General features: G+C 34.5%; 1 protein-coding gene across 1 annotated transcript in view; it reads right to left on the reverse strand.

Annotated features, from left to right (window-relative positions):
- The window catches only part of LOC138701774 (uncharacterized), a 233051-nt gene that overhangs the window by 165265 nt on the left and 47429 nt on the right, over positions 1–20357 (reverse strand). Inside the window, exon 2 of the mRNA XM_069829024.1 lies at positions 7547–7604. The gene's annotated coding sequence lies outside the window, so the exon portion shown is untranslated. The remainder of the gene's footprint in view (positions 1–7546; positions 7605–20357) is intronic.

Here is a 20357-nt window from a genome sequence, read left to right on the forward strand (position 1 = left end):
AGAACACCTTGGTTAGAGTACATTTGGAAGTAGTTGTCCATTCCCATTTTCCCTTGGATATGACTGCCAGCTGGCTCCTTACTTCACTCATCGGGATCTTGTCGTAACAGATCTGTAGATCGACGTCACTCGCTGCCTGCTTCGCTAGACGATCTGCCAGTTCGTTACCGTAGTTCCTCACATGAGCCTTGACCCATGAAGTCCACTAGCCATTTGCCATAGATTCGTTGGGATGCCTTCAATTAGACTGTTGTGGTTGCTTCCGTTCCTTAGAGTCCAGAGTAATTTTGCTGTCAGTGTAGACTGCTATTCGCCTTTCGTCTAATGATCTTTCATCTAATGTTCTTAGTCGTTTTATACTGTCCAACGCTTTCAAGATGGCAAGTTGTTCAGCTTGGTTATTTGAACATTTATTATCTAATTTGAATCTTAGTTGCTGTGTTAGTTCATTACTGTGAAATATTGCTACTCCTGCTCCAACTCCATGTTCACAAAAACCTGACTAAGCGCCTGGTCATAGGGATGACTTTACTTTAACTTCGCTTATGAGAATATTTCCTCATAGGTAGGAGCGTCGCAGCCAATCGAAAGACTTTTGCGAGACAAAAATGCGAAACTCCCCCTCCCACCCTCCATATTTCAGCTTTATGAATAATCGATTATTAGGGTAGCCATTAAAAACATTTGTCACAGAGCTCTCACATGTCGTCAGAATATTAAGTATTTATATTATTATCAAAATAAATGAAAACTGTTAAATAATAATACATTAATTTCCAAAACCTAAAAATCTACTGGATTATAATAACCGCACTTAACCCACAAAATCTTTTCTTTGTGCCAGTCTCCATAATCTTTCCCGTGACACCATCGTTTTGAAATAAGTTTTAATTTCAATCTTGGAAAGCTCCTTTCAGCATAGCAGGAACAGTCAGAATTATTCTTATCATCTGGACATATTTTACAGAAATTGCGTTTTATAATGAATGTCAAGAATTAGTTCACATCGGAATCAAGTGAAGGAAAAACAGCAAAAAGCTCTTCAATGTCTTCAAATAGTTCATAAAAATAAACACCATTAACTTTTCCAACAAACGTAACTTTTTCCGAATCTCGATCTTTTTTTAAAGAAAAAAGTAACTTACTTCTTTTTTTTTTTTTTTTTTTTAATTTCGACCGGCCAGAGGCCGTTTTCCAAAGTTATCTATTTTTGTTTTCTGTTTGTTTTACCTTTGGTTTCCTTGTTTTTTACTTATACTAATACAATCACAACACCCATGCCCGAGGCGGGACTCGAACCCACAACCCTTCGGACCAAACTTCTTCAGACAAACATGGTATTTTAAACCAAATGCATAAAAATTCAGTGAATACTTCAATCTTGATTTCTAAATTTAATTTAATCTTATTTATTATAACTATAATGTTGAAATAGCATATTTTGTAACGTTCTTATTGCTTAGTTCTGGGACCAATGTTTTTCTCTTTTAGTAATTGTTAAATAAATGTCAAATTTACTTTTTTGTATATTCACAAGCTTCTTTTAATATAAATTGAAACTGAATTGAACAATATTGTTTAATTTAATCACGATTTTTTAAATTGAGTCTTGGTATAAAATAAATGAGTTTCAATATTTTTACAAACTCCTGAACCATTGCACACCGTTTATGACTGCTCTGCTTGTAAGACTACTATAATTACTTTGAGAATAATTTTTTTTATAGTTTTCACTGATCAATAGCTCTTTCAGCAAGATGAATTAATGCATTTCAGAATTATGTACTGAAATTTAATGTTGAAATATCAAGTTTGTTGGTTCAGTCAATGTACTTATTATTATTTCAAAGATAGCGCAATCTTTTGTCAAGTAATGAGAGCCTAATCTTATTGTAGAAGTCTAATCCTTACAGTTGATTACAGAAGAAATGGAGGAGAATCCCACATTTTTAAAGAACATCATGATGACAAAAGTGTGAAATATTTTGCACCCACTATCAGACAAAGCTTGCATATGTATAATCTTGGTGATAATACACTAATTCTTACGATACAAAGAGATAGCATTACGTAGAGGTCAAAGGTTGACCACTTTTAATACTCAGGCAAACATACTAAGACTGGAATTAGAGTTAATAGATTTATTGGCGGTACAATTGTTAACAAGATCAAGGACTATTGCACAGTGTTTTGTAAAAGAAGTTATATTAACACCCCAAATAAGGCCACACAATCTTAAATGCAAATTACATCTAGAGTAGTAAAATATATTCAACAATAAAATATAAAAATAAATGTGTTGCATATGCGCTGTAAGGGCTTGTGATAGGACATGCAAACGAAATGTAATGGCACTCATTTGAGGAAGCCAGATGGACACCCGAGTCATTCTGAAAATTATCGGGGAAAAAATTATTTTCCATGCCCAGTATATTACAGATATTACATAGAGAGTTTCTCAATAAAGGAAATCAGCGAACGCTTTTTTTTTTTGACTAAAGAACTCATTGTCCTCGAGGGCAAATGCTCCGTTACACTACAGAAAAACAACTCCAATAACTTACTGAAGGTATCTTCTGCTACCCCGATCCAAAATCAATAGTCGGTCTATGACGATATCCTGGATTGAAGATTCCTTATTTCCTTTATGTACGGTATAATTATATCTTTCGAGCAGTTTGTCATTATTTTACGAATATAATACAAATTATGATATTAGGCCTAATAACCTCTACTCAGAAATAGACAATGAAAAGATTTTTATTAACAAAAATAATGTGAAATTTTATAACTCGAACTACATCATCAAATCAGTTGCCCGAATTGTCGCTTGAATAAGCAATCAAGAATCAATATGTCATACTGACCCCACGGCACTAGAGTTGAAACATGGTAGGCTATATTAGATTTTAAAAAACTCCCTAAAACTAAACGCGATCATTCCATAATTTTTTTTTTTTTCCGTTTTACCAGGTTTTCGTTTTACAAAGGGTTGAATAAATTACTGCAATGTGCTCACTGTAGGAAGAACACACTGAAGAAATAATTTGAAATAAAAGTTTTACTACAATGCATGCATTGTGAATTTTATTTTCATAATTGAGGCATTCAGATCTAAAGTGGATCAAGTCACAAATTTCATAAATTGAGTTTAATTCATTTTCTGATTATCTGAAGTTGGATCTTTTCCGAGCAGTAATGGATCAAGTCTTAATTCCATGCATTCGCCGGTAGGTGACACCAGTCACTTTCGGCTCAGATTATTTGTCCACGATGCTCTGAGCTATAGTGGATCAAGCCACCAAAGCGTTGCATCAATTAACATCACAACTGTTTATATTTTATAAATCTGGAATTTAAGAATGGAGCAATAAAATTATTGCTAGTGAAATTAGATAATCCACTAGAGCAATTTAACTTTAAGTCCTATTATCTCAAAACTTCGTCTCATGGACTTGAACCACTTTAGCTCTGAACGCCTCAATTATTAACTTACGTAATTGCAGTCTCTCTCTCTCCCTCTCTCTGCGCCCTAGTTTCTTGGCCCCCACATTTCTTTTAAAGTGCATTGCCGCGACTTTTTAGGAAGGAACGTTGTAGGATTTCCTCCGCGTCCTGCATAAATTCAGAGTGTAAATTGCGCCCTGATCCATCGGTTGTGTAACTGAAGTTGTGTTTGATGGAAAATGGATTAACTTCACGTTAGACAAATCAATGCTTGGATGACAGGTAGCATTGTCTAAGAACAGTATGACCTTACGACCTTTACGTTTCATTGCTCCATTAAAATTATGAAGTCGCTCTTTCGTGATAGAACTGGCCATTTAGGCTCTTTTATTAAATCACAGAGTTTTACTTTATTCGCACTGTTATTTAACAGTGTATTGGCATATTAATACAAAACTCAGAATAAATATACGGAAATGTGAAACTAAATTGACACTACACTATAGTTATTCACAGTTTTATTCTACTCGCACTGTCCTTTATCACTGTATTGGCTTGTTAGCACAAAACTGAGAATAAATGAAAGAAAATTCAAGAGGGTTGGAAGAAGTAATGGTACAGGAGGTCAGTAACCTGCCCGGGTCCTTGACAATAAGCACAGAATAGCAATATGGTTAGAGAAGTTTCACCCCCAATGCCTGACAAAGAATAGCGAAAGTCTTCCACTTATTGCATGTACAGTTATGTCATGCTTCGTACAGTATTATCGTAAAATTAAAAATGGTTTGAAAGAATTTAGCAACAGTTACGCTTAAAATTATCCATTTTAGTCAGTTTTTTTTTTACCTACATGGTACCCAAAAATGATTCCTTTTTCGCGTTAGGCAGTTTTCCGTTTTGAAGTATTATTTTACACAGGAAATCATTCCGTTCCCAAATTTATTTTTCGTTTGTGCATGTTTCCTTTTTATAGAGGGTACGTTTTAGCAAGGTTTTACTGTATAAGCTTTAGAGAAAGCTCTTCGAGGGACGTAAATCTCATATTAAATATTCAGAAGAAGCATTCTATATTTCAAATGTTGTAGAAACACATCTTATTGTTAATCGGAGTGATTTTCCATTATCTTCGTATACCACACCAATCTTATTAAGGGGTCTGAATTTTCTATAGCTGTTGACAATGAAAATATGCTTAGTGATGTTTAAAAAAAATCCATAGGATAACGACCAGGAAAGATAGTAGAGGAAACTAGAAAATTTTAATTTTGAAAATAATCTAAGAAACCAAGAAGTAACTTGCAGTTATGAAAAAAGTGTCCTCGTCTTGAAATAAATAATAATTACATCATGGTCCTCCAGGATGATAAAGATAATTAATAAAATCCGAAATTATTCATCTAAATGCAATCACTGTGAAAGTCTAAAATAATTATACAATGAAAGCAATGGTTCTGAGAACTGCTTTTATAAATGACCTTTTTTCTTTTATTGTTTATAAATTTGATGTACTTCAATTCAATGAAATCAAATTATAAGAAAGATTACGAATAAAAGGTTTGTATGTATTCACATAGAATAATATTTTTCTAGGTTCCAGAAGCATAAATATGCAGGTACATTAACATTTCACACCTCCTTGATAGCAAAAAGAATCAATCTCATTATTTGTGACATCACTGGACAAATAATTTCTTACATTTTATTATGTGTTTTGCACTGAAGTAGGTGCGCAATAAATAATATGTCAATGGCTTGAAAAATAGTAAGATACTTATCTATAAGTCTTATACCTTGAGTTTACATTCGTCATAATAATTTACTGTATGTCAGTCAGCAAAGTCTGTAGGTAAAATCCAATACAACGGACATTCTTTGAATGTATGATAAGTTAACAAAAGAGAAAAACCTTTCTTGGTGCTGAAGCAAAACTTAATGCTGGGTATCACTAATTGGTAAGTAATTATAGTCATGTTAAAAGTTAATCTTCCACGACAACGTCTGAACGATATTGAAGTACGAGTAATTATTGTATTGTATTGTTTTTATTTATATTCCATGGTATTCGTACATCGCTTTACAGATAGAATATGGAACATGTCAAAAGGTCTTAATAGTACTACAAAGTCTTAATTGTAGTCACAGTCTAGCTGAAATATATATATATATATATATATATATATATATATATATAGAAGAGTTTTACAATACAATGTACGAGTACAACACAAGGGTTTAGTATCGATACTTAATACAAGACAGAAATATTCATGCAGCGTTGTTGAATGTCATAAATTCACTTACAGAATAGAAGGCGTGAGAAATTAGGTACTTCTTTAATTTGGCCCTAAATAATCTTATGTTTTGAGTTTGATTTTTTATATTCATAAGGAGGTTATTAAAAAATTATACTGTCATATAACGAACTCCATATAACTAAAGGGGAAGTAGAAACTTAAAAGTTAATCCATGAAATCTGACTTTGTTTTCTAACAGTTCTGGATTAAATTTAATGTTATAATATGTTAAATATTTTACACTCTTCCTACAAATGTGAAAATAATTTTTTGCACGATCGTGTTTTTTTTTTTTTTTTTTTTTTTTTTTACAGTTATTGCCGTTAGGCCTTGAAAGTTAGAATTCCCACATAGAAACTTGTTGCTAGGGAAACCATTTTTCATAACATAAAACTATACTGAAATAGACCATTACAGTACATTTGTTGTTACTTTGTTACCATTAATTGCAGTTTTGCGAAGACTTTGGAATAATATTGCTCTAAATTTTCAATGTAAAATATATTGCATTTGCAATTTTAAAAATATGATAGTGCAAAAAATGTTATACAGTACACGTTTGTGAAGTCCATTACAAACTTTTCCTCGATTTTGTAAAAAGCACTTCCCAACCTTGTATCGTAATATACTATTGTTTGTCTCTTTGGCAATTCGCTTTCAATCTGACAAGTATAAAGTTGTACACTTACTTATTTAACGTAGAATATAAACAATGAAAATTATTTATATAATTTCCGTTTTCGTGGAGAAATTGAAACAAATTGTTAAATATTAAATTGCCGAAATTGGCCATTCAATTCCGACCCCGAACTAGATGACGCGACCCAACAAAACGCATAGATTTCAATTTCCGATATTGATGGATAAATTATTCACGCCGAAGTACAAGAAGACTTAGGAAATAATTTTTCGTTGAGATTCCAACAAACAAAAAGGTTGGTTGAACGGTGAGTATCTCGCCAAGCGAAAACGCTTCTTTGTTTAACTCGCCCTAATTCGGAAATCAGTAAACATTTTAAGTAGCGACGACTTTTGAAAGTAATTTCCAATCTTTCTCAATATTTATCTCGCATTGACTCACCAACTTATGAAGATATAAATGTCTATCCTAGGAATGAAAAACTGTGCTACAATTGAAGCACACGTCATAAGCCGGAATACGTAACTCATCCCTTCCCTTCCCTTCGCGTCATTGTAGGATAGGGGGAGAAGAGAAGAGAGAACAATGTGTTTGTCACAGAAACGTCATTAAAGGCTCCGGCCTTGTGGATGGGGGAACGAACTCTTTCCCCATACTTCCACTCCTCTCTTCTCCAGTTCTGCAACCCTGGTCTATCCTGAACAGATCACATCGAAGTTAGTTGTTTTTCTCACATTTCGAAAAAGATTTTAATTTCGAATTTTTTTCTATGCTTTCCTCAGATTTTGAGCGGGAAATATCGTATAATAGAGCTTTGCGAAAAAGTAATAGGCTAAGTTATGTTCATCGATCTCTTACGATTCTTTCGGAAGTTTTACGAACGTGAACTTACGTCATCAAATAGATCACTACTAACGTCAAGAAAGAGTTAGTCGTATAGCGGGCGACGAGGGTGCGAAAACTCTCTGATAGTCATACGATAAATTTTGCAGTAATTAGACCTACGACGATATGTATAAAATACATTAATGTAATAAAACTCATAACGTCATGTATACAGTCAGCGAATATGAAACACAAATGAGAAATTTCCTTTGTAAAATATGCTATTTAGTGATTTCTTTCATAATAGGAAGGCAATTAAAGAAAGTAATTCTTTACTTACCAGGAAGATGAACCAAGTCGACCCATCCTCCATTTCGTATGTCAATTGCAGCGCCTCCCTAAAAAGAAACAATGAATCATAAACCTGTAATAGAGGAAAGTGCCCTAAACGGACTCCTCCCCCTAAAGCGGACCCCCGGTCTCCTGGCTCTGCATTCTCTTGAACTCTAGCAGAACTAAGTGTAAATAGTAGTTTAGGCTTCTACCACTCTGTAGCGGAGCACACACGTCGCCCGCTTCACTTGTTGCTTATCAGTCCGCAATTACGTGTTTTGACAGTGGAAAAAGTTTTGACATTGTGCTACATTTTTCCTTTTTCTCCTAGATATTGGCAGGTAAGCCACTCGACCTATATATATTTTTAAATGGTAAGGTTTAAGGTTATTTCTTGTCATTAAATCGTTTAATTTAGATGTTTAGTTAAAAATCTATTGAGTTAACAAAATGTTGGCTATAATGGCGTAAACCGGACCCCCTTCATTTGCCTAAACCGAACCCCTTATTTTTTCATGTTTAAAGTCTACCTGTATTTGTACACACTCTTATTCTATTGGAATTCTGTTCCAAATTTCAAGAGGATAATGGGGAAGGAAGAAACAATCTTTATAGCGTACCATTCAGGATGGATCTAAATGAACTCCTTCACTCAGTGGTTTCGACACTTCATCGAGTTTGCCAATCTTAAAAAGGAAACACCTGTGCTGTTGCTCTTGGATGGCCACTTTAGCCACACACAGAATATTGATCTGATCAACTTGGCAAAAACAAATCATGTTACCATTGTGTCGCTGCCACCTCACTCTTCACACAAACTACAACATTTGGACAAAACTTTAATTGGTTCCTTCAAAGTTCACTACAGCATGGAAATCAGGCAGTGGTTAAGGCACAATGAACGTGCTGTCAGTGGACGTGCTGTTACTACAGCAGAAAATCAGAGCTTTCCAGAGAACAGAGAAGAATGTGATGTGAACAAATCCCAAGTTATTTGACCCAAATCAACCATCAACATCTTCGGCAGGTCAGGGTGTTTCTCTGTCATCAGCTACACTTGAGGATCCTCAGGGTTCCACAGCTTCTAAGACAAGCCCGTTTGACATCACTCCCATTCCAAAATTAAAAAAAAAAAGAGGTTCTCGAATAGGGGGCGAAAGACCTGCAGTTCTACGGTCATCACATCTGCGTCTTATAAAACCCAATTGGTGGAAGCTAAAAAAAAACTAAAGAAGCCATGGAAGCTGAACAACAAGCACGGAATCGTGCTCCAGGATGCAAAAGCAATGGCGGCCCAGGGACGTGATTCAGAAGTACAGCCTTCAAGAAAAGGGAAAGGGCTCGTGAAAAGCGTCTAAATTTTGAGAAAAATGTGAAAGAATGAAGCACTGAAGATGAAAACAACGTGACCTCTGGAATATATGAATTGGATCTTTTCTCAGGAGTTTCCTCATCCAAAGATGATGCTTGGTGTATGTGTTTTATGACAGCAAATTTTCGGAGGATCCTAAAGGGGAACTTTGGGCCATGTGCGCTATATGCTGGGACTGAAAAGGACATGAACATCTGCGATTTTTATCGCTAAACGATTTGATTATGTTGTACGTTTTGTGTACCTTTTTTAAATAAATCCTATATCTCTCTTTATAAACTAAAACCTGTAATTGTAATATTATATTTATACTTTGTAACTAGATTATGTTTTCTCTCATTTAATACCTTTTTCCAAATTTGTTTAGTGTTATTTTGATTATTTTTACAAGGGGTCCGATTTCAGCAACTATTTTTCAAATCGCCAAAGTGTAAGGTTATTGAAAATAATTTTTTTCATACTAATTTTTAATTATATTTTCTAAAAGTAAAATGTAAATGGTGTATAACATTACAAAGTAAACATTACATGCCTTTAAAACATAATTTTTTACTATTTTATATTTTTTTTAAATCAAAAACAAAATGGGGGTCCGGTTTTGGGCATTTTCCTTTCTATATAATCACCAATGAAGTGTCTTAAATAGAGACATCAACCGATACAATTTTTTTTAAGTTAATACTTGTATACCGGTTGTATTTTTCTGTATGTGATTTGATCCTGGTTGAGTGGAAGAGAAGGCCTGATGGCCTTAACTCTGCCAGGGAAAATAAAACTATTATTATTATCATTATTATTATTATTATTATTATTATTATTATTATTATTATTATTATTATTATTATACAATACTGTTCACTGAGGAGTCGTGCGTTAAAATCCTAGAGAATTCATATTATGAGACTGAAAATTTCGAAAATTATAAATGACACCTATAAATGTATGCTGAAAGCGATAAATATTACAGATTTATCACACTTCAATTTTCCAGTTGCTATTACTCTTTTGATTTTTTTTTTTTTGGTAGTGAATATTTTAAAATCCATCAGTGCGACATCATGTATTACTGAAGTGTCTGAAGCGATGAATTGACTAAAATATAAACATATTACTTACTTTTATCAATTCCCCGTAGTTTGAGGTATGACGGTTAGACTTACGGTAGTGGAAGTAATGGTACTACAGTAGTACCAATTAATTAATGTAATGCTATTGAAATTATACATTAAAATTAATATAGTTCAGGTAGGAAGATGAAAATTTACCACCTTTCTAAAGTGACTTGGTATGTGTCACTTCTTATCCTGTGTATGTCATAACTTATATTATCTTACGCGTGGGATTGTACGTATATTATATAGAGTGCTTCATGAAGCATGACCCGCGCTTTAGAAATCACTTTTATAAACACCATATGAACATACTTAGGTCCGATTATTATCAATATTTATGGAGCTACAGCTGTTCGAATCCTAAGAAAGTTGAAGAGGGTGTGGGCAGAATTAAAAGGAATCAATTAAAAATACTGACACAGATCATTAAAAATACTGTATTAAACAAAATACAGCATACAAAAGTTTCAAAACAGATTATCAAATATTCCTCCTTCCACTTCAACGCACGTGGCCGCACGGATGTGAAACACGCGCGCAGCATTTCGTAACTCGGTACGCTAGTGAGTGCACTGCTGCACTCACTAGCGTACCGAGTTCACAATATGAGCAAGTAATTATTGTTCTCTTGTTTGTACTTGGTGCTTAAAATAATGTATACGACAATCGTCCGGATTAAATAAACATGATCACAGAATGTTGATAATCTCAAATGTAAAAATAATTATCAAAGACCTTATTCTTATTTAATCAATTTGCTATTCGACGTTCGTCAAATCGATGGCCAAATTTGAAGTGGGGTTTCGGTCCCTTAATTGAGTTAATCACTCTGAAATCAACATTACGCAGCTGATCATCTTTAAAATAATTAAAGAAATGTAGTTCGGACTTTCTCCATTGCTGACAATGAATATAAGAATCTCTCAAAGTCTCGTAGGTTAGCTGTATCTTACTCTACAAGTAAAAAAAAAAGGTGAGCGAGAAGAATATCTTGCTCGTTGGGGGGTCTTTGTTCGCCTGAAGATGGATATAGGCTCTTCAGAATATGACTGAGATTCTTACATTCACCACTAGAAATGGGAAAGGTCCAAGCTATACATTTAAACAATCCATTTTTTCTTTTTCCTCCATATTTTAACCTATAAACTATGTTCATCGATAGTTTAGTAAAATTGCAGCTGAATATTTTGTCGGTATCTTTCCTATCAATTATTCAGGAAATAACAGACTAGAATATATCTTCCCAATAAGAAATTATGGTTTTCATAGGTAAAATAGTGAAATATTTGCGATAGTGATGTAAGCTGTCAAAACAAGTTTTCTAGACCAAACTGAATTAAAACCATATTTTTTTCTTCTAGACCACTTTCTCCTATGCAGCTATTGCTCTTGCTTATAAGATTAATTTTACGTTATATTTTCTTAAATTAATTTTTGTCATGCAAGTCCTTTGTATTTGTTTTTTTTTAATCAGTCCTATTTCAAATTGTGTCTAATAAAATATACCATTAATACCTTCATGTTAGACTTAATTTATGACATTTTTTATTATTCCTCTCCGATATATTCTGTAATGATTTTCATTTTCACACTTATTTTCCAAACATTTAGCATTTACTTCTAACATCTGTATCAATTTCACGAATATGCATAGGCTGTTATATTTAATATGAATTGAATACTTTCTTATTATATGTGCTCTCAAGGAATGAACGTGGCCTTCCTAAGCTCTACATACATTAAAATAAAGAAACGTCAGACAGACGTCGCGTCGCGTTTTTTGCATTTGATATTAATTTTAAAAATCTTATGAAACTACACAAAAATTAACGATTGGAAATTGAGTTTATTAGAGAAATTTTGCCTAATACTGGCGACCGGTCAAATAACTAATTTTTCTTGTCACTATTCTTATTTCCAACTCTCTATGCCTAATTTTCTATTAAGCTGGAGAGAGAGAAAAACTAAGTCTGTCCGTTACGGCGACCGAAATAAACCTGGTATGAACGACTGAAATATAACAACATTTAGTTAAGGGAAGACAATTTAAAAATAACGTGATATTGCGAGGGAATTATTATTACAACGTATACACGTGCACTGTACATAAATTTCAACATAGAAGCAACCAAGCAATTCTTCCAACTTACCCTACGGACTTCGTTTCACAACATAAATCTTAATATTGTAAATATCATTCAAAGGAGTCACGATAAAATCACGTGAAACCAAAGTAATCACACGGATAGTCACGCTTTACGTGACTTTGATAATAATCGATGAACAGTGACATAACAATCATGCTGAACACAGACTATAAAATGCGGCATGATTTTTGAGGTGACGTTATCAGATCAACAGATGTTTCTCATGCTGTCAGGTAAGTCGTGAAACTACAGTGCCTGACAGATGCAGAAAACCCATCTCGAGAAGGGAATACCGAAATCTTATTTTCTTTACATATTTAGCTTCATGACTTCATAACCACATCCGTGTTACAAATTAAACTGTAACAGATATAGTTCTATAAGCACTTACACTCTCGTTGGGATCTTTAAACGATATATATATATATATATATATATATATATATATATATATGTTCATGGTTTAAGAGAATAAGATTGACAGTACTGAATAGAAAATTCCCCTATTTATCCAGTGAGCGATATTGGGATAGATTTTCAAGACTGGTGGGAACTTATCCGACCCCAGTCTTTGCTGCCCGTTTGGAGGAACTTCCTGAATTTAAAAGAAAACCCTACTCTACTATCCGGCATCCCGCATTTCACGAAGCTTCATCTGCAACACGCGTAAAACCAGAAAATCGGTACCTAATGACAATAAGAATGAGGGCAACATACAAATTGAATTTAGCTAGTAAGCAAAGTGAGTACAAATTCAAAATTATACAACAAAAATGTTTCTAGCCACTACCGTAAGAGCCAGGCTCGTGTACGTTGTGGTCTTAGCCAATAATACAACATAAAATTTACAATACACTAACTAACTTAATTCAGACCGACAACTAACACAAAGAGAAAAAAGAATGAGAAAAAGAGAGAAAAAACACATTTAATATAAATTGACAATCAAACAAAAACCAATGACATTCAATAAAAACATGAATATAATCGACAGAAATAAAAAAGATAAAATAACACCATTTGTTAATATATCATATATCACGAATAATTTTATCAATTTCTTTTTTAAAAGGTTCAATTTTAAAACATTTCAAATTTGGAAAATTATTTGTAATTTTATTATAAATTCTTGTCACTCTTGGCAAAAAAAGGTTCTGTTCTCAAGTTACTAGTGTCCTCATTGATTGATTGATTGATTGATTGATTGATTGATTGATTGATTGGTTGACTGGTTGATTGACTGATTGGTTGGTTGATTGATTGATTGATGATTGATTTCCCGAGAACTATATCAGTGATCGATTATTGCACTTAGACCATTTAGGTCCTTTGTACGCCCTAAGTGTGATGATTGTCTTGCTTATGGTCCCGGGTGACATTCGTGAATTCGATGCTGATAGGCGGGCCATCTTTCCTGGCCCTACAGGTAAGATCCCATCGGTTAATAACGAGCTCGAACCCAGAGCCTGGAGCCCTAAGAATCTGAAACCATTATTATTATTATTATTATTATTATTATTATTATTATTATTATTATTTTGTTCGCGGCTCCCCATTAACTGCTCTGTGGACTCCTAGGGGACTAAGGCCCCACCATTGAGAATTACTGGGTTAAGAAAACAAATGAACTCCTAACTTTAGAATAGTAAAATCCTTAATGGTCGGGCCATGTGACTACACGATCTAAGGCGCGCTCCCCTTAGGAAGAGCGAGTTGTGGGTTCGAATCCCGTCGCGGGCATAGATGGATTTCCTTCGTAAATGTTTCTCTCCTGTGTGTGTCTCTGTGGAGGCCCATATGTTCTATAGATACCGTTATTTCCCATAACTATGGTCCTGGAACACAGCAATGGTCCACGATACAATCATTCAAATTTTGTACTCCATAACGTAGTACCTCGTTTATCTATATTTTTGCTGTACTGTAGTTTGAAGTCAAATCACTGCAGCTATCTACGAACGTCTACAATGTTTTTTGAATGGTTGTATTGTGGACCACAGTTGTGTTCCAGGACCATAGTTATGGGAAATGACGGTACCAACTTAAGGAGGTCTATATACGCATCGGTGTCCAGTGTGTCGTACATAGAATTGTTTCCTTTTCTTCAGGCATTGGTGTGCGAGTCCTATAACAGGAGCAGCTTAAACGAAAGCGGAAAAGAAATCTTAATAGAGGGCGACGAATCTTGAGTCTTCACAGGATAATTTTTATAATGACGCGCAAAGCGGTTGTAATGCAGATTTGACCATATCACTCCACTATTACACCACTAAACACGGGCGCTAGAAAAAAGGCGAGGGGTGATAAAAAAGAGAAATCAAGAGTCAGGAAGTGATAGGGAAGGAAATAGTGTAAAGAATAAGGGTGCAAGTGTAAGTGGAAATCTAGTATGTGAAAGTGAAAGCGTGGGGGGGGGAAATAAAAGAGGAATAGAAGAAGAAATAAATAGAAAGAAAGACAAAGACAGAAATAAGGCAGAGACGAACAGTAATGAAAGGTCAAAACTTGCGATAGTTGAGGATTTAGCAGAGATATTTGATATGTGTAAAAAAAAAATTGGGAATGTGATCAAAAAGTGCAAGTAACGTGAAACTGGAAAAGATCGAGAAATATAGGGGAGAGAGAAAGTGTATAAGCAGATGTGTAGAATAAAATGTAAGTATTTATAGGAAGTGGGAATAGTGACAATGGATTAGGTGTAAGCAGAATAGTGAGAAAGTGGAAGTGTGCGCAAATAGGAATGAGTGAAAATAGTGAGAAAGGGTTAAGAGAAGTGAACAAGTGACAGCATAAAATTAGTACTAACATTTGAACGTTGGAACAGTAAATGAATAAGAGGTCAAAGAACAAATAGGACAAATAATTCAATATGATAATTTATAAAGAAAAATTGAATTTGAGATTTTAACGAATAGTCGTTAGAGGAAAAGGGGGTGTGAAAGGAGTATACAATATTAGATATATTAGGATTAATGAACAAATAGAGAATAGCAATTGAAATATAGGAGAAATACTGTAGGGGAGATTGATCAAGTAACAAAAAACGTACATAGTATAATTGGGAGTATTTGTGTAGACGTGTACTGCAAATAATGTGTTATTGTAATAATATGTTAATTGTGGCACCGGATACAGAAATGTGAGGTTCACCATTACATGTAAAGAAGTGCTGTGAAGAAATATATATCATATATCATATCATATATATATATTACACCACTATCGCAATATTTTAAGAATAATAATAATAATAATAATAATAATAATAATAATAATAATAATAATTTAATAATTAAAAATCTGAGCATTTTGTTAAGCTTCAATATAGTGAAATGCATTGTGGTTCTCGGTAAATTACTATTTCTCACTTTTGGCTCTCCTTAATTTCTAGTAATTACCACTGCTATAACCCCTATGTAAAGTGTTTAACTTTCTGGGCATGAATTCCTAAGACAGGAATCAGTGTTTCCTGCAGTAGGAGGAAGTCAGTACTCAACAAGTTCCGATTGGTATTTTCCCGGAAAAGAATTGCGATAATCAATAAACGGGATATTAGATGACTTCAAGAACCATTCTTAAAAGAAAAAGAGAACAATTTATTGTCTGAAACCAATAATCAAACCGCGTCTTTGCAGTCTATTGAATAGCCTCTTTAATCTGTCGTTAACTAGAAAATGATCTATGCTTACAAAACTATTGAAAAATAACAGAAGAAATGGAATACTCATACAGATATCGTGTCGTATATCGTCAAATTGTTGCATAATCATTACAAATGATCTTTAAATCCCAGTTGATTAAATGATGACTCTTGAACATTTGTTGTGAAGTATTTTATGTTGCGACATAATCCTTAATATCGTATATCTTATAGCAATCAATCTCTTTTGACCTGATAATTCATTTTTATGTAAACAAGAATTATATGCACTGACAAAGGAGATTCCTGATTTATTTGACTGATTACTTATCGGGTATTCCATTACATTATCTTTTACTATTACTATTACTACTACTATTATTGACATTCCCACTACAATTAATGCCGATTTCCTGTGAAAATGGGAGCTTAACCTTCCGCCAAGGAATATATATGTACAAAGAGTAGAAAGGGAATACAAAGAGAACAAGGGAGATGCAAGGGATCACAAAGAGAACAAGGGGAAACAAGGGGAAGGCAATGAGAATAAGCGAAAGACAAGGAGAACAAAGGAAAGGCAAGTAAAACAAGGTGAATATAAGGAGTACAAGAGAAAGACAATGAGAACAAGGGAATTACAAAGAGAATAAAGGGAAGACAAGGATAACAAGGGGAATTCAAAGTAAAACAATGAAAATTCTAGGAGAACAAGAGGAATACAAGGAGAACAAGAAGAATACAAGGAGAACAAAAAATCAAAGAAAACAAGGGCAATACAAGGATGATAAGGGAAATATAAGGAGAACAAGGAGAGAAAATTCCCGGGTTCGATTCCCGGTCAGGGCAAGTTACTGGTTGAGGTTTTTTCCGGGGTTTTCCCTCAACCCAATATGAGCAAATGCTGGGTAACTTTCGGTGCTGGACTCATTTCACCGTCATTATCACCTTCATTTCATTCAGACGCTAAATAACCTAAGATGTTGATAAAGCGTCGTAAAATAACCTACTCCTTCAGGAGAGAAAACTTAACTTTTATGTGATGATCAATTCCCAAATTATCCCCTCCTCATACCTAGTAAGAAAGGCGTAGTTCTGTACTCGAAAATATAATAAAACGTGTTATTTTATCACATTAATACAAAAATTGTACAAACTTCGATTATACGAAGTGGCAAGAAAATATAGATCTATATGCTGCACTTCGTCCATGAAGAATAAATTGGTGACATATTAATAATTAGACTTCTTTGAATTGCCACACGCAGCATGCAATCAGGTTGCCGATGTACGGTAGTATAGAAGAGGTGAGCGACCGCCCGGTCTCGTAGTATAAGCAGTTCATGTTAAGAGTTGTGACCGGTCCAAATAGATAGAGCAGCTACAGCTAATGTATACCTACGTAAGCACTTGTTTTTGCATTACTGTGGTTGAAACAGTCAAAGCTTAACATATGTTCAGTGCAGACAAAAATTCAATCAAACTTGCCACAATGAGAGTGTTGCTGTTCCAAATAATATTTTCTCCTGGAATACCCTTACCCCCGCAGCCAGTCTTGGCCCGTTGGAAAACGTGGTTGGATGCTTTTAATTATTATGCAGAATATTACGGCAAAATAATTTATGCATTGGATAGCACAGACAGTTCCGCTGTTGCAGCTGTAAAATCATTGCCTTCTGAACAGCTATTGGAAGATATTCTGTTCATTGATTCTAATTTTAAAATCGCGTCCAAAAGCATCATCCTATTAGAATCGTCTAAACTACAACTCTCAGAAGCTCTTAATATATTGTATAAAGTATCACAAACCGTTATCCAAAATAATAATTAACTAATTTCAGAAAAAGTGAAATGTAAGTTGAGAAATATTATTGCTAAATATTCTGCCTATTTACAACTTCGTATTATAAATGATGTACTATCAGGTCACGACAAGACGTCTGAAATTGGTGTACTAAAAAGTAGTGACTTTCCGTTCTTCAAATATGCTCCTATTACATCGTGTGATGTTGAACGTACATTTTCCCACTATAAAAACTGTTTGAGTGACCATCGGAGGAGGTTCACTTTGGCAGTCGCTCAAAATGTACGTAACTCTTCACTGCACATATTAAAGGATGATGTGAGTATATTACATTAAGTTTTAAGAGTTAATATATCTCACTAAAAAATAATTGTGTATTTACATGGTTAGGCATTTCCTACTTCAATGATCATTCATTATATTTCTTGAATGCAGAATACAGGTTTTATTGTAACCGCAGTATACTGCTCAGTATTTACATCAGAGGCATACTCCGTCCGTCGCACGTCCCCTTCTCATACAGTCTATACCGCGTGCGTAGTAAACCTTACGATTCTCGTGACAATTCCACGAAGTCTATTAATAATTAATGCAGTGGCGTACGCAGAATTTTGTCAATTGGGAGGACAATATTAAAAATGTTTGTAATTTATATTATCCTTACCGGTATTTAAAATGTTGTGTATTATTATTATTATTATTATTATTATTATTATTATTATCATCATCATCATCAGCTGAGTTGGAATTTCGTAACAAGATATTTTTACGGTGATGGGTTGTTAGCTGTTCGCCCAAACCCCAAGCTGAAGGACCACGTATTATCGGTTGTCCGCGGTGCTTATTCAATATATTCGCAGTTACCCACCATATCTGGAGGGAATTGAACGGGTTACATCAGCTGCTTGCCTATGCGGATGACGTGAATGTGTTGGGAGAAAATCCACGAACGATTAGGAAAAACACGGAAATTTTACTTGAAGCAAGTAAAGAGATAGGTTTGGGAGTAAATCCCGAAAAGACAAAGTAGGCCTATAAGATTATGTCTCGTGACCAGAACATAGTACGAAATGGAAATATAAAAATTGAAAATTTATCCTTTGAAGAGATGGAAAATTAAAATATCTTGGAGCAACTGTAACAAATATTAATGCCACTCGGGAGGAAATTAAACGCAGAATAAATATGGAAAACGCCTACTAATATTCGGCTGAGAAGTTTTTGTCATCCAGTCTGCTCTGAAAAAAGCTGAAAGTTATAATTATTTATAAAAAAAAGTTATATTACCTGTTATTCTGTTTGGTTGTGAAACTTGGACTCTCACTTTGAGGAAGAGAGGTTAAGGGTGTTTGAGAATAAAGTGCTTAGGAGATAACAGGTTTCACCTTCTCCTTCCTCACCTTCATCATCCTTACCCATTCCCTACACTACACTACACTTACACTTACACATACACTCATACGACGTAACCCCTCCACAGATACACATCATGAATAGCGTGGCTTGCCGAAGTGGTGTGCACTTGAATATGGATCACAATCCTGCCATCTATCCGCAATATGCGCAGCCCGAATCACGCAAGTGAAGTGAATAGGCATCGAATACACACACACACACACACGCACATAATAAGTTAGAAACACATCAGGTCGCTGAGATGTGGATAGACATTAAGCTGGTAATATGCAGTGGCGATTTCTCTTAAGGAGCACAGGAGCAGTGCACCACCTCTTCAAATAACACATGTTTTTAAATTTATATCAATGAGCTGCAATAGACTATGTGAGCGACATAATTCTTTATTATAATACTATGTAAAAATAACCTGCACGTGTACTGGTCTTGTTGACGCCTGGGACTTACGTTTACCGCTCGACACTTGCGGCACACTGTTCCATTGGAGCATGCGCAGTAGTACTGTTTCACTGGCAGGCTTTGGAGCATGGTGGGGAGGCAGTGCAGTGTGCGTAGGAGGGGTTAGGAGCACTTTCAGATGTGTTCTCAAGCTGTCTACAGTAGCTGTTGGCCCGTTCTGTCATAAATATTGCAATGAATAGTGTCCAAAATCTTTTAAATATGTAATTTTCTGTAAGAACTTTACACGAAAAGATAAAAATAAAGAAGATGGGTAGACGTACACAGGAATTAAAATTATAAGTGACGAAGAACAGTAATAGAGAAGTGACAAGAAAATTCAACATTCGGACTTAAGAAAAATACAATATGTGGCTGCAATATAAAAGAAGCTGTATTTTGTTTTCCTTGCCTATTGTTCGGCGACGGACATTCATTGACAAAAACAAGTAGGCTACGTGTTATGAATGTTATTTATTTTTCTGTTTGTATTTAGGACTGTGCGTAGTAACTAAATAATTTTGATTATCGTTCTGTAGGTATGATTGATTTAAAGCACATGAATGAAAGAAATAAAAACCCGATTCTTCAGCTGCACACTCAACAATAATGTTAAATTAGCAATTTTGGGTCAAACAAACATACAGACACAATTGGATTCAATGAGACTGTCGAACTTCACAATGATAAAGTTACCAAGAACAGATAAGTGCGTGCGGTTTTGTGGAGCTTCTGAGTTGGCTTTAAGAAGTCATGAAGACGGAAACTCATCTTTAAACGCTAGTATTTTTCTTGGCCTCGTCAATTTTAGTTCTGAATTAGACGCACTCTTTATGAACATTTGGAAAGAGAAACAGTGTTTGAAAGCACATCAAACACTATACAGCACGAA

Source organism: Periplaneta americana, chromosome 6, assembly GCF_040183065.1.
Source record: "Periplaneta americana isolate PAMFEO1 chromosome 6, P.americana_PAMFEO1_priV1, whole genome shotgun sequence".
Lineage (NCBI taxonomy): Eukaryota > Metazoa > Arthropoda > Insecta > Blattodea > Blattidae > Periplaneta > Periplaneta americana.